Source organism: Heptranchias perlo, chromosome 18 (genome assembly GCF_035084215.1).
Source record: "Heptranchias perlo isolate sHepPer1 chromosome 18, sHepPer1.hap1, whole genome shotgun sequence".
Lineage (NCBI taxonomy): Eukaryota > Metazoa > Chordata > Chondrichthyes > Hexanchiformes > Hexanchidae > Heptranchias > Heptranchias perlo.
In genome coordinates, this window is record NC_090342.1 from 15,071,830 (window position 1) to 15,086,624 (window position 14,795).

Sequence of the window (14,795 nt, forward strand, 5' to 3'; positions counted from 1 at the left end):
AGCAAGAAGTGATACAGGATCAGTATCCAAGGTGCCGAGGAGCAGCAGATTAGTGGCCAGGCAATGAGAGGAGTAGTGCAGAAGTGTCTGAGGTGGCACAACAATGGAGTAGCGATCCTGGTGGCAGCAATGAAGGTTCAATGATCCAGGTGGTAACTTTCACAAGACAAGGATGCCTCAAGCAGAAGAGGATTGGAGAAAGGGATGGCTGTTGATGGCTGCAATGTAGCTTGAAAAGAGAAAAACCCTAATATGGTGCTGCTGTTATAGATGTCATCTTGATTCAACACCAATATATCTGTAGGATCCGGAGACATAGAACTCCTTTGAACTGCTGTCAATTCAACTTGTTTTAAAAAAAAATGGAGTCTCACTTGGATATGTACTGCAATTTTCTAGTTTGCTAATTGTTCTGTTTTGCCAGCCTTCATTTGTGAATATTTCAGAGGGACACCACACTTACAGATTGCATAGTATATGCCATATGGTTAACCAAGAAAGTTCCACTTAAGATATTTCTCTATTATCTTGGAACTTCTAACTGTAATGAAGGAAGCAGAAAACATCTATTATATATTGATAGATAAATATATTAAAAACAGTGAGTGTGGTCAAGATACCAAAGGTACTACATCAATAGGTGAGGCTGTGAATGTAACTTAATATAACAAATTGATTTACAATGGAGCATCCCCTCACATCCCTTTACTGAGCACTTAAAATCGCAATGAAAGCTGTCCATTAAAAAAGTTGCAGTACCCTGCATATAAGTAAGCAGAATGAATCTGTAAAAAAATTGAACTCATCTGAACGAGATCGCAGCCACCCCGAATTCTCTATCCCCAACTGATCAGATATTGCTTCCCTCCCTCCCACTGGGCAGTGATAAAGGTTGAGATCAGGCATCATTCTCCTAACCCACTGTTCAGTCATCACTTCCACCCCTATCAAACGCCCCGCTGAAACCCCCAATGAACAGAGATATTGGCCAAACTACTCCACCCACATTTTGCAGCGATTGGATGCTATTCTTTCAACTGCACTGATCAGGCGTTGCGTCCAACACTCCCTCCCCACCAAGCAGAGTTCAGGAGCCCTTCTCCCAACCCCATTTATCAGACATCGAGCCCAATTCATTGTCTTTTGTTGTTCCTTGTCCTCCTCCTCTTCCCTTCCACTCTCCATCTTCCTGTCTCCTTCCTCTACTTTCTCCATTCCCTCTCCTCCTTCCCTCCACTATCCTCTCCCTCCTATCCTCTCCCCCATCTCTCTTTACAGATAGGTCTGTGTATCATATATCTATGGATAGGTGTGTGTCTGAATGTTTATGTGTAATTTTTTTAACACACAAATTATAACACAGAAACATGCTGTTTGGCCCAACCAGTTTGTGTTGGTGTTTATCCTACACGCCAGCAGTCGTCCTAATCTGATGAGCCCATCTTGTTCCCATATCCTTTATTTCCTTTTCCTTCAACCACCTAACCTATACTTAAATGTTCACATGGTCTCTGCTTCAATCACTAACTCCAGTAGTGCATTTCACAACCATCTGTGTAACAACATTTCTCCTGCTTTGTCCTAAATCTCCTATTTATACAAATGTGTATGTAGAATACAGATATGTGTAAGTTATATGTATAAGATTTGTGTATGTATATCTATAATACAGATGTGTATATGCATATTTGTGTATGTATAATTCAGCTTTGTATACATGGTATATAAGATGTGTGCATGTAAATGTAAAAACAGCAGTTGCTGCTAGCTTAATTGTTAATTTTAAATCTGAGATTGATAGATTTTCGTTAACCAAAAGTATTAAGGGATATGGCAGAACAGGCTCGAGGGACTAAATGGCTTACTCCTGTTCCTATATAAGCTATATGTATAAGATATAGGTGTGCATACATATAATTCTAAACAATTTTACAACACCAAGTTATAGTCCAGCAATTTAAAATAAAATTGCTGGACTATAACTTGGTGTTGTAAAATTGTTTACAATTGTCAACCCCAGTCCATCACCGGCATCTCCACATCATACATATAATTCAGATGTGTATATGTATAATCCGGCTGTGCATATGTGATCTATGCATGTAAATGTTGTATGTGTAAGATGTGTAGTATATGTATAAGATGTATGTCTATATAATTAACGTGTACATACGCCATATGTGTAAAAATGTACATGTTCCCGCGCAGTCGCAGAGGAAGACAGCCGGTGCCGCGCAGGTGCAGTGGCTCGGGCTCGCTGGAGGTGTTCAAGTCTCTGAGCCAAGAGAGGAGACGCGGAAAAGCAGGTGAAGACGTGGAGGAAAGTTAAGCGTGTGGCCGGGATATCGACATCGCGCCTGAAGTGACGGAGGGGGCAAAAATAATTATTAAATACAACGACGAAACTGGACACTAGACTTTGGTTTTTGTTTTTGTTTCCCCTGTCGGTTTAAGGTGAAGGTTTATAGTTCGGCGAGTGTCAGGTGAGAAATGGCCGTGACGTTAAATGAAACCTGATGTTTATACCTGAAGGGTCGGAGCGCCTTGGTCGCATCCCCGGGGCCTGTTTGTGTCCGTCTCTCCCTCTCCCGGACGCTCGCGTGACCAACGGTTTTACCGGCACGCCGTTCCATTATTTTCGAACTTGGTTCCATTAAAGGGGAGGTGGCGGGGTTCTTATTTTATGAATGGAGCGAGTTGTCATATCTGCGGCCCCCCGCACCGCCGCTGAGATACCACCTGCGGCCAAGCCTTGTTGATTCAGACCTTTCAGGCGAAGGCACTGTACGTGGCTTTGCTCTCGCGTATATGTGAACCGAGTCTCTCGGCCTTGTTGCAGCGGTCAACCCGCACGCAGCAGTGTCTTGTGGCTGTGGACTTCAGTTATAGTGCAGGCGGCATCAGGTTGGACAAACACATTAAAAAAACCCAGCAGTTCCTGAGAAGGAAGCTGTTCAAGAAAATAAAAACTGCACCCTTTATAATTGCACACGCTATTTTTTGGTTGAAAAAATATATTTAACAGCATTGGTGAAAGGGGTGGGTTACAGTCATCTGCAAAGGATTTGCAGTTAATCCTGCAAGAATTATGGGATTTTGCCAATATTATTGTACATTGGTTTCATTAGAAGAGTTGATGTAAGCATCAGTTTCTTTATTGAGGATTTGTTGCAATTGGGAAGGTGATTTTCATTTAGTTTACTGGGAAGAAAATATAAATTACCCAGCTACGGTGTAAATAATTTTGCATGCCCAAATTATATGTGAAAATACTAGATCAGATGTTAATAGTTAGTATATAGCTTCCTTTTCGTTTGGCTAAAAAACACATTTGATTTTAGATTTCTGGATCAACTATAAATTTTACATATTGCAGAATTATTGATGTGATTGGATTAAAACTTGCAGTTCTGTGTTCACTCCTTTACAGTGCAGTTTTAGTTTTTGAGTCTGCTTAGTCCTGGCATACTCATAAAGCTTTCCCATCAGGGATTGACATACAGTATTTGCTGACTAACCATCTGGCTTTCTGAATCTGCTCAGTCTTTGTCTGTTTACTTCCACAAAACATGGAAGTATTGCCTGCGTGCTGTCATCATCACCTTTTATCACAATCACCTATTCCCATTTGATATTCCGATAGTTACTGTCTATTTTTATTTTTAATGAGTATAGATTAGAATAAGGATTGTGCAATTGGACTTTCATTTATTTTAGGAGGTTGATATTGTCAATGAAAAGAAAGCTTTAGTGGCTTATATATATGTGTATGTACTCTGAAACTAAAGAGTCTATTACTTGCCCTTTATGTAGTATATATGTCTATACATTATAAACTCAAGAAAATAAGATTTAGTATTAACAATTAAGACCAGAGCTGAAATGACATTGAAGGTTGGGTTTGCAGGACAGTATCGTTGCTTGATTCAGAGGATGATGTGGAGATGCCGGTAATGGACTGGGGTTGACAATTGTAAACAATTTTACAACACCAAGTTATAGTCCAACTATTTTATTTGAAATCTACAAGCTTTCGGAGGCTTCCTCCTTCCTCAGGTAAATGTCACAGGTAATAGTTGGACTATAACTTGGTGTTGTAAAATTGTTTACAATGATTCGGAGGAGGCAGTAGGAGTGAGGAGATCACCACATTGTAATCATGACCATGGATTTTTTTTAAAAAAGTGTTGGAATTATGGAGGCTGCACCTTTTGTTATTTTTGTCATTTCTCTCATGGTGCACCTGGGTCAAATTGAATGATTAAAGATTGTGATGTTGTCACTCAGTTTCAGTGATCCACCAGTTGGTTACTGGGTAATAACAGTATAGGTAAATAACATACACTCTGACGTTCATAGGGATGATTTTGTTCAGTTGTGGACCATTTTTGATAACTGACTACAGTGGCAGATTTTGATCTGCATTATACTGTAATAATTTCATAAGCAATTATTACTAGGAAATAATGGACTCTATAAGGGAATTAGATTTTAAAATCTGTTCTAATCAGACATAATTAATCTCTTCAAGACTTGTGGTCATAATTTCCTCATCTTTTCAGGTGGTCTCTTCAAGTCTCTGTGCATCCACTGTTGATGCCTTTGCCAGAGGTTCTGCTAACAAGTAATTACTGATATAAATATATTTATAGTCCAGTTGAACTTGATCAAACCTGCCTTGCAACCCACTGGAAATAGCCCATTGTCTAAGGTAAGAAACATGTTGTTCTTTAGTAGAAAACCATTAATAGAAAAGATCAATGATTTCAGTAGAATATTAGAAATAATTCATTTGTGGAAAACATCTAATCGCTTATGATTAGTAATCATTAGTTATGAGAGTCTCACTTGTGTGATTATTTTAGTGAATGATTATTCTATAGTATTACTGGGGTTGGACCAGATTTTAGTCTGGAGAACTAAATGCAAAATGGGAAAGGTAATTGCAGTGTAAGAAAATTTTTCTAAGTCAATTCCCCTCCTAATCTTTTCTGTAAAACTCATATCACAATGGGATATGCATCTTTCCAGGGCTAGAATGTATTACTGTCTCCAGATAATTGCATGATTTATATCAGAGTGTTAATTGCATTCAGTTGGTGGTTATCAGTTGGAGATTCTCTTGTATCCTTTTTATAGGAGAGCTTATCTAGGGTGTGGGGTGTGTGAGGGGAATCTCTGTGAATAAAGGCTTGGAAACAACCAAAGACCCCAGGCTTTAAATTTCTATCCTTCACCACATGGTTATCCCGTAGCAGAGGATGGTTGCCCAAAAGTGAAGGTTGGAAACTACGATTTTTGTTTGGGACTTAAAACAAAACTTGAAAGCCGTGTGGCCATTGTGGAAAATGGCAGAAAGCAAGTTTAAATCGTCGAGGTACGATTTCCCTCCGATGTTCTCGGAGTTTGAACCGTATGACCACTGGAAGAATGTGGTTGATATCCTTCACCACATGGCTATCCAATTTTAACATCTAGACAAATTAAACACATTAAATATACAAGAATAATATACCCAGATTCTTCATTGTGGTACTTTCAAATAAAATATTACATTGAGAAATCAATCCAAATTCCCTTCATTCCATCTTGTCAACTGGTCTGAGACATGTAAAAAGCCTATCAGGTCCATCAATGCCTGAGGAACAGGTAAATGGCTGGGAAGGGGCAGCTGCAACTTGTGTATAAATACAATTTTCCCCCTTTCATACAAATTTAAGATTGCTGTTTATATTAAATATTTACATTGTATTTTTTTCTAATAACTATTGTGGTTAATAACTTGTTAACTACTGCAGCTTAATTATATGATCATAACTATATATTTGCTTTAATTACAAATGTTTTATTAAAACTCAAACCAGAAAGGTTGTAAAGGGGCAGTATGTCTTGCCCCTGGTAGTGGAATTGCTAGTGTTATGTATTCTCTTTGTCTTCACCCCGCCCCTTCAATTAAAAGCTGGCAACTTTTGGGTGGGCAAATACGTGGCAGATGAAGTATAACATGGATAAATGTGAAGTTATCCACTTCAGAAGGAAAAACAGAAATGGTGATAGATTGGGAAATGTTGATGTACAAATGGACCTGGGTGTCCTTGTACACCAGTCACTGAAAGCAAACATGCAGGTGCAGCAAGCAGTTAGGAAGGCAAATGGTATGTTGGCCTTCATTGCAAGAGGATTTGAGTACAGGAGCAAGGATGTCTTACTGCAGTTATACAGGGCCTTGGTGAGACTACACCTGGAGTATTGTGTGCAGTTTTGGTCTCCTTACCTAAGAAAGGATATGCTTGCTGTAGAGGGAGTGCACCGAAGGTTCACCAGACTGATTCCTGGGATGGCAGGACTGTTGTATGAGGAGAGATTGGGTCGACCAGGCCTGTATTCACTCGAGTTTAGAGGAATGAGAAGGATCTCATTGAAACGTATAAAATTCTGACCGGGCTAGACAGACTGGATGCAGGGAAGATGTTTCCCCTGGCTGAGGGGGTCTAGAGCGAGGGTCACAGTCGCAGGATACGGGGTAGGATATCTCGGACAGATGAGGAGAAATTTCTTCACTCAGAGTGGGGTGAACCTGTGGAATTCTCTACCACAGAAGGCTGTGGAGGCCAAGTCACTAAATATATTTAAGAAGGAAGTAGATATTTTTCTGGACACAAAAGGCATCAAGAGGTATGGGGAGAGAGCAGGAATATGGTGTTGATAGAGGATCAGCCATGATCATATTGAATGGCCTACTGCTGCTCCTATTTTCTATGTAACTTAAAATTGCAGGCACTGTAGCGCTCCTGCTAACTTGTCGTGCGGTCATTTTACTGGGCAGGCTGCGGCAGCTCGTTCCTAGCCATTTGCAGTTTGAATCTGTTTCTCAGGCAGTGATATTCTTGATAGGCTCACTGTCATGTCTCACTCCATCAGACTTTGGAGATGGTTAAAAGGAGGAAGGATTGATTTCCCAGTTATTTAATATTTTATTTTACAAGGATCTGGATACATTTATATCTATATAATAAAAATCTTAGACTGCATGCACTTAGTCATCGTCATTTGCACACCTGTTGTCATATTTCTGTCACACTTTTCATTAACTTTTTTTCCATTATAATTTCCTATGTGCACATTTATAATGAAAAACACCAATGTAAACTTGTCACTCTGCAATCTGGCTGCCACTACAGTGTGACAAACATCCATAGGCAGTTTCCGATATAAGTGTGGACATAGGAATTTATAACGGAATTGCAAAAATAAAGACACAATAGATGATTCTAAAATGGGAACTGAATTACATCTGCGTGCCCTGGTCCAATTATCTCCCACTCTCTAACTCTGCTTTGCCTGAAGACAGTACTTGGTCTTGACTCCCTGTATACACCACCATGGGAGATTAACAAGTAATATATTTAATTCTTCCAATATATTGAAGCCTTGGAAGTGCTGTAAAGGTGATTGTTTAATACCTTGTGTGATGAGTTTTAAAGAATAGATAGGGACTTCAAAGTAAAGTCTTTAAAAATACAAACACAGCTATTGCATATTATCCTCATGGATACTTGATTTTGGGGCTTTTTCCTGGATGATTTGTTTTAATTTTCCAGTCTCTCACTTAAAAACCACAAGAATTGACTGATGTGGGAAAGGGAAATGGAAATGGCTCATTGGGTGGCAGCAGTTTTCAGAGATTAAAATTACTGCTTACTGTTGGAACATTGTGAAGGGAGCTTTATTCGGCACCTGTGCTTGGAGGGGTGCTTCATACAAACTCTTTTATATATAAAAAAATATTTAAAATGTGCCATTTCATTTCTGTTGGAATGATACCCATCTACTTCACAAAATTTACTCAAAATAACCCCTTTTCCTGTCAATTATTGCATTTTCAAACTTTTCCTGAAAATATAGAAACTAATTTTAAATAATACTCTTTCCTGGATACTGTAATATTGAGATGTTTTCCATCTTAAGAGGTATATGCATGTGTAAACAAAGTAGCTTCTTTTATGTTCTAATTTTGCATTTGGTAATTGAGTGTTTATGCCAGTGCTCTATACTGAACTGTAAATAATTTATGATCTATTCTTTGTGCTTTTAAATAAATAAAGAAGGCACATAAGCTGTGTGACAGCTGACATTTGTAACATGTTGAAAGCAGGTACAGATAATGACTTGGAAATATTAGTTTAAAAAGTGGCTATAGTGGCAAGAATTGATGAGTTTTGATGTTTTGAAATTAATACCATTGATTGCTATTGCCTTTAGTGTTTACATATTTTTCCCCATAGAATTAGTTCTTGTACAGTTCTGTTGCTACAAAATGATAACTTTAATTAGAAATTGATTTCTCTGCTCTTTTGTGTCCCCCCCCCCCCCCCCCCACTCAACCCAGCATCAGCACGATAACTCATTTTGGTGACATTGCCCTCTTTTTTTTGTTAAACCAGTAAGGGAATTTAATTAGTTTGTGGCTCTGAAAATGGACAGTGGGTTGGCAGAGCAAGTAGAACACAAGGAAGTAAGTTTGAAAGATTAAAAAGTAAATCAGAGAAGAGACTAGGGAAGAGAGAGGAGACCGGACAGAAATAATAGCCTAGAAATTCGATCGCGAATCTGAAAATGGGTGCGCAGCGGACAGGGTGCGTGTTGCACATGCCTGTTACCACGTTAAATTGAGGCTGGCAGTTCGTTATGAGTATCCAGGAGTGCAGCCTGTACTATCCACACTATTCATTGGCTGTGCATTTGTTTTTTGGGTGGGGGGGCTGGGGAGAGGAGAAATCGGACTTTACTTACCCTGCTTAAATGCAACCAGCCTTAAAGGCAACTAGGGAGGTTTACTCTGGCTGCAGTCAGCATGGAAACTTTGCGAGTGGAGAAATGACTGCAAGAGATCCAGAGAGAGCACCTAGGTTCTCTGCTGCTGCATTGGAGACCCTGCTTCAGGCGGTGGACAGGAGGCGAAAGATCTTGTTTCCCCCATGGGGCATAAAGTCCACCAGACAACACCTCCATTGCCAGTAGGAAGAGGTCACTGAGGAGGTTAATGCCAGGAGCTTAGCTCCCAGGACATTGCTGCAGTGCCGAAAGACGTTAAATGACCTCAACAGAGTTGCTAAGGTAAGAATCGTACCTCTTAGCTCAACTACTCTCCCCTCACACCTACACCCTTGCTACGCAATGCACCCCTCACTCAACAGCAATGACTTGTAATTATATAGCGCCTTTAACATAGTAAAACGTCCCAAGGCACTTCACAGGAGCGATCAAAAAAAATCTGACACCAAGCCACATAAGGGGATATTAGGACAGGTGACCAAAAGCTTGGCCAAAGAGGTAGGTTTTAAGGAGTGTCTTAAAGGAGGAGATAGAGGTAGAGAGGTTTAGGGAGGGAACTCCAGAGCTTAGGGCCTGGGCAGCTAAAGGGATGGCCGTCAGTGGTGGTGCGATTAAAATCGGGATGCGCAAGAGGCAAGAATTAGTGGAGGTCAGAGATCTCGGAGAGTTATAGGGTTGGAGGAGGTAACAGAGACAGGGAGAGGCGAGGCCATGGAGGTATTTGAAGACAAGGATGAGAATTTTAAAATCGAGATGTTCCGGGACTGGAAGCCAATGTAGGTCAGCAAGCACAAGGGTGATGGGCAAACGGTACTTGGTGTGAGTTTTGGATGAGCTCAAGTTTCTTTTTTATTCATTCATGGGATGTGGGCGTGCTGGCAAGGCCAGCATTTATTGCCCTTGAGAAGGTGGTGGTGAGCTGCCTTCTTGAACAGCTGCAGTCTGTGTGGTGAAGGTTCCCCCAAAGTGCTGTTAGGAAGGGAGTTCCAGGATTTTGACCCAGCGACGATGAAGGAATGGTGATATATTTCCAAGTCAGGATGGTGTGTGACTTGGAGGGGAACGTGCAGGTGGTGGTGTTCCCATGTGCCTGCTGCCATTGTCCTTCTGGGTGGTAGAGGTCGTGGGTTTGGGAGGTGCTGTCTAAGAAGCCTTGGCGTGTTGGTGCAGTGCATCCTTTGGATGGTACACACTGTAGCCACTATGTGCTGGTGGTGGATGGGGTGCCAATCAAGCGGGCTGCTTTGTCCTGTTGAGCTTCTTGAGTGTTGTTGGAACTGCGCTCATCCAGGCAAGTGGAAAATATTCCCTCACACTCCTGACTTGTGCCTTGTAGAAGGTGGAAAGGCTTTGAGGAGTCAGGAGGTGAGTCACTCGCCGCAGAATACTCAGCCTCTGACCTGCTCTTGTAGCCACAGTATTTATGTGGCTGGTCCAGTTAAGCTTCTGGTCAATGGTGACCCCCAGGATGTTAATGGTGTGGAATTCGGCGATGGTAGTGCCGTTGACTGTGAAGGGGAGGTGGTTAGACACTCTTGTTGGAGATGGTCATTGCCTGGCACTTGTCTGGCGTGAATGTTACTTGCCACTTATGAGCCCAAGCCTGGATGTTGTCCAGGTCTTGCTGCATGTGGGCACGGACTGCTTCATTATCTGAGGAGTTGCGAATGCAACTGATCACTGTGCAATCATCAGCGAACATCCCCATTTCTAACCTTATGATGGAGGGAAGATCATTGATGAAGCAGCTGAAGATGGTTGGGCCAAGGACACTGTCCTGAGGAACTCCTGCAGCAATGTCCTGGGCTGAGATGATTGCCCTGCAACAATCACTACCATCTCCCTTTGTTTATGGAGGGTGGAAGATGGGAGGCTGGCCACAAGAGCATTGGAATAGTCAAATCTAGAGGTGACAAAGGTATAGATGAGAGTTTCAGCAGCAGAGGTGGGGCGGAGATGGGCGACGCTACGAAGATGGAAGTAGGCCGTCTTGGTGATGGAGTGGACATGTGGTTAGAAGCTCATCTCGGGATCAAATAAAATGCTAGTGTTGGGAACGGTCTGGTTCAGCCTCAGGTGGTGCACCACACTTCACACCATCTTCTCTTCCTATTCTGTTGGTGGCATGGCTCTCATTGTAAGCCAGCTCCACAAAAGGAGTCTTGAGCTATGTCTGAAGGGGATAGCACTTGTCGCATAAGCCAGCCTGTAACCAGATAGTCTGGTTGGAATAAAAGTGGCACAGAGGACTGGCGCAGGATGAATGAATCATGACTGCTGCCAGGAAACTGGGAACAGACCTGCATAATGCGTTGCCTGTCTCAAAGAAGCTGGATGTTGAGGGAGTGGCATCCCTTTCATAAAAGATGCCAGTATGGTGATGGGGAACATGCAAGGCAATGTTGGTGCAGTCTATGGCACCTTGCAACCCGGGGAAGCCTGCAATGCAGCCGAAGCCCAGCGCCCCCTCGCCCTGCTTCGTTCTGTCCACGGGGAAAGGTGTTTCTCCTGGCGTAGAGAGCCTCGGTGACTTCCTTGACACAAAGATGTATAGCAAATTGGGAGATGTCATTGTCACCTGCTGCAGCCTGGAAAAAACCTGTTGCATAAAAGTCAGGGGCCAGTGACCTTGACAGCCACAGGCAGTGCTCTCCATGCCCTGATTCGAGGCTCTAGTTATGGCTGCAGCAGGTGACATAGCTCAGTGATAGCCTCCTTGATGAAGTAAAGGGGCTGACACATTACCCCTCAGTGAATTTAAGGTAGGAGAAGTGCTCCCTGAAGTTCTGCTATGGCTTGCACAGTGCTCTTCTCCCAGCTGCTCCTGCTACCTCCTGTCTTGGCTGCTCTTTCTCATCCTCCAGCCCCAATGGCAGCACTGCCAGACCACCCATGACTGCAGTGAAACTTCTCTGCTTCCCAAATTGTTGTAAGCTTTGTCATTTAATTATAAGTAATAAAAGATCAAACTATTATATAAAAGTAAGGAAAGAATGTATGACTTTAAAATCGGGAATGAATTATGTCCTCTTTTTATTCATTCACGGCATGTGGGCGTCACTGGAAAGGCCAGCATTTATTGCCCATTCCTAATTGCCCTTGAGAAGGTGGTGAGCTGCTGCCTTCTTGAACCACTGCAGTCCATGTGGTGAAGGTACTCCCACAGTGCTGTTAGGTAGGAAGTTCCAGGATTTTGACCAAGCGACGATGAAGGAACGGCGATATATTTCCAAATCAGGATGGTGTGTTACTTGGAGGGGAATGTGCCGGTGGTGTTGTTCCCATGTGCCTGCTGCTCTTGTCCTTCTAGGTGGTAGAGGTCGTGGGTTTGGGAGGTGCTGTCGAAGAAGCCTTGGCGAGTTGCTGCAGTGCATCTTGTAGATGGTGCACACACCATGATGCGCCGGTGGTGGAGGGAGTGAATGTTTAAGGTCTGCGCACCTGGTCCAGTTATCCCCTCCCGCTAACCCCGCCAAACCTGAAGACTTCCTATGGGCAACTGCTTGGAATACCAATTTGTATATTATGTTTGTTGTTCAGGGGGTCACAGTTATGCTTGTGATTTTTTTTTAATAAAAGAAATGGCCAAGAAATCTATTAGTAATCTTGTGCAGAAAATATTACTGCATTTTTATGGGCCAGTTACTGCATATTATTACCAATGGTGTTTAATGCATAGTTATTTACTGCTAGTATTAATTCATTTTTCCCTCATCTGTTTATCTGAACCAGCTTATAGCTGGTTTAATCTTAATAAAATCTTTGCAAGTAATGTGGAAACTGGAAATGGTGTTTTTTTAAAAAAAAAATTGGATCTGTCTCCCAAAACACATTTCTCTTATAACATTAATGTTTCATATATTGCATTCATGGAGAGACCAGCAGGGGCCTGAGAGTCAGGTCAGCTTGTGTATGTAAGTTGTTACTTTTCACAGGCTATTATATATGAATTAAAAGTACTACTAACAGCCATCCCATTATTAACTCTATTTGCTGTTACTAGTATTTTTACAAGAATATCCCAGGAAAGGTCTTTGTACTTGCAGATGAATGCAAGAACTATTTTTTTTTGTTTGGTGTGGGTTGGGGGGGTGGTTTCTGCTGACATTTATAAACAGTTTGCATTAGGCTTGTTTATGATGCCATTAGAGTTGCTGATTTTAATTACTGGCTTTCTATTCAATGTGCTCATCTATTACCTTTCAGTAAAAGCAATCTTCATGTGCATTCAAAATAACATGCTTTTTTCACATGAAATATTTTTGGAAATAGGCTTTAAAACTGTATGCATCATATTGAAGATTAGTGAAAAATTCTAGATATTTATACCATCTTGTTCAGTTAAACAATGTTGCTTTCATATATTGGTATACAGAGATCCATTTGTGAAAAATATTCGGCTATTTTGAAAATATGACATAAAACATTTACAATTATACTAATGAAGTTAAAGTTCTTCCTAAAAAACACAACTATCCAAGGTATCTGGGACTAAAAACGACTCCTGTATTTAAATTACAGCATTACTGGATTTTCATATCTTACCTGTTTGACTATTAGTATTCATAAATACATTTTTTTATTACTGAAGCAGTGATATAATGTTACCATTAGAACTTGATCACTAATTCTTTGTCTTAAGCCTTCTACCCATACAGAATTGATTGCCGTAAATGAGTTGTGAATTTCTTAAATCTTTGTGGAGCGCAGAAATGGTGGTCCCCTACAATTGTGTAGTGTTTAAAGGAATACTTAGGATGAAGCCTCCCAGTAGCCATGATTATTCATTGGGGAAAACACTTCTATCCTGAAGTATTGTACAACAAAACTTTGTAAAACAAGTCCTGTGAAGTTGGCTTTTGACTGGGGTCACTGTCTTTGCAGTGTTTGAGGCTAGGGTACTCAGAATCACAGAATTTACAGCACAGAAAGAGGCCATTTGGTCTACTGTGTCTGTACTGGTAGTAGTTCTTCAACTAGAGCTGTCTACTTTAATCCCATTTTCTTATCCAATACCCTTGTACGTGATATAGGCTCTGCCTCAGTAGCCATTCCATGTTCTATAATATTTCATATAAAAAAAGCATGTTATTTTAAATGCATATGAAGATTGCTTTTCCAGAAAGGTAATAGATGAGCACATGTTATGTGTGAACAATTCTTCCAACTTTCAGCTTTTGTTCTTCTAGCGATAATCCTGAATCCATGTCCCCTTATTACCAATTTTGTAAAACAATCTTTCACTATTTGCCCTCTTAAAATCTCTCATAATTTTGAAAACCTCTTAGTTCTTCTCTTTCCCTGTTCTAGTAAAAAAAAGTGTTTTTAAGGGCTTTCTTCATTCCATTAAATATAGCCAATGGTAGAGGAAGTGCCAGCGTTGAAATGCGGTGTTCTCTCTCATTTACTGAACCATGTGTTAACTGTGGAAAATCCGTGACTTGGCAATGGTACCCCTGGGGATAAAGAATTGAGAGTAGGATGTAGGGAGGAGGAAATGTATGTTGAAGGGTGTGTTAGGAGCTTAGAAGGAAAAAGAGAGGAAGGTTCAAAGTAGCATAGAACATAGTAGGGGAGGCAGTGAAATACCCTCCTAAGGTAGGTGTCAATGTATCCAGTCATACATGTCCTACTTAATTTATATTGCAGGTCCGCTTCTAGAGGAAGTGTTGAAGCATAGTTGTGCATAAGTCAGGTCCCCAAAACGAAACCACTGTGGTTCTGTAATAGCTATTTATGAAGATAACAATGGGACAGTAAACATGCTCATTCTTGAATAATATAAACATTTGAAGCCAATTAGTGCTATGTTGACTTCTTGTGTTCTGAGTGGTTTGTAAATATGCACTACAAATATATACTGTAAAATAATGAAATAATTTGGTTTGAAAGCAGGTGTGCTTTCAAGTAACCTCATTTGTGATGTTTAAAATGGTGGGCATTGAGCAAAATAACGGTTT

General features: G+C 41.0%; 1 protein-coding gene across 3 annotated transcripts in view; it reads left to right on the plus strand.

The window, feature by feature from the left end:
* The first annotated feature begins 2,249 nt into the window (after window positions 1–2,249).
* rab3ip (RAB3A interacting protein (rabin3)) overlaps window positions 2,250–14,795 on the plus strand; it is a 51,375-nt gene continuing 38,829 nt past the window's right edge. Inside the window, exons 1-2 of one of the 3 annotated variants that reach the window (XM_068000044.1) lie at window positions 2,250–2,483; window positions 4,563–4,711. The gene's annotated coding sequence lies outside the window, so the exon portion shown is untranslated. Of the gene's footprint in view, window positions 2,484–4,562; window positions 4,712–14,412; window positions 14,434–14,795 lie in introns of those variants that run through there. The other 2 variants (XM_068000045.1, XM_068000046.1) reach the window with 2 other exon arrangements.